Below are 1,264 nucleotides of genomic sequence, written 5' to 3' on the forward strand. Positions count from 1 at the left end.
CACATGGACCTCTGTTCAGGCCGTGGCTCCCTGGCCGAGAGGGATCCCAGGGGCTGTGACAGGTGCCAAGTGTCCACCACGAGAAGTGCGATGGGCTTACGGAGGGACTGAGGGGACCGTCGCAGCTCTCGTGGCAACGGACGAGGCGCTGCGGGGGACCAGGCACGGGGTCCCTTGCCGCCACCAGCTCCTTCCTCCCGCCCTCGTGGCCTCCCGTCCGCCATTCGAGGGGGCGGCGTCTCGTCGAGGAGCCACACTCACGAGAGACATCGGAAGGTGGACAAAGGGCGAGTGTCCCATCTGTCCTCAAAGCACTTAACGCTTTCGAATGGACAGAGGATAGAGATCCTATCATTTTCAGAAGGAAGACCTCCCGTCTAGAAAGAAGCAGAATCTGCAAGAGTTTGCTCAGCAGATTTTGAGCCTCCTCCAAATAAAGTGCGTGAGAGCGTATCGTCCACCGTCCTTAACCCGTTCTTGAAACGGGTAAAGAAAGCAAAGTTTCAGGAAACAAGCTCAGCTAAACGTTCCCCACGAACATGAAAGGAGGCGGCCTCTTGCTCTGGGGCGGAAGAGGCCTGGGGGTCCCCGAGCCCCTCCACCAAGCCCTGGGGTGGCCAGGGGTCCTGTGACCGACACCCAAGCACTGCGCTCGCTGTGGGCACGTCCCCCACACTCAGCCCGAACCCCCACCCCGTGCGGCTGGACTTACCCCAAGCACTTTGGCCTCACCCTCCAGACCTTTCTTCCTGTTGTTCTGGCTGGGGGACCCCGGTTTCTCTGCCTGGGGCACCAGGAAGCCAGTCGGTGGGAGGACCACGAAGTTCCCACCGAGCACGTCATGGGACAGCATGCTGCTGAGACATACAAGGACCCCAGCCTGACTCCCCTGGGCCTTAAACCACAGATGCCCCATAGCTCAGATCTCCCTGGGGGGCGACCAGGAATCCCCCAGTCATCTCATGGAGACCTGGGTTTGGGGAGGGTGCCTGGGACAGGGAGCACCTCAAATCCCAGAGAGTGGGAATCGTCACAGTCCCAACAGCGCCTCTTGGTGATCAGAGTCCCCAGACAGACGGGAGCCCGGCCCAGAGCCCCGTCGGGGACAAGGGAGCCCCCTCCACCTCCCACTCCCCTCCCCCACCCTCGCCGTGAACCCCCGCCAAGTCCCCAGGGACAGACACTCGGCCTGACCCAGGCGTGAGCGTCGGTGCTTCCCAGCTCTGGTCTCTGACCTTCCTCGGGCGTGGCCTGTCCCCTGGAG

Source organism: Pteropus vampyrus, unplaced genomic scaffold, assembly GCF_000151845.1.
Source record: "Pteropus vampyrus isolate Shadow unplaced genomic scaffold, Pvam_2.0 Scaffold187, whole genome shotgun sequence".
Classification (NCBI taxonomy): Eukaryota; Metazoa; Chordata; class Mammalia; order Chiroptera; family Pteropodidae; genus Pteropus; species Pteropus vampyrus.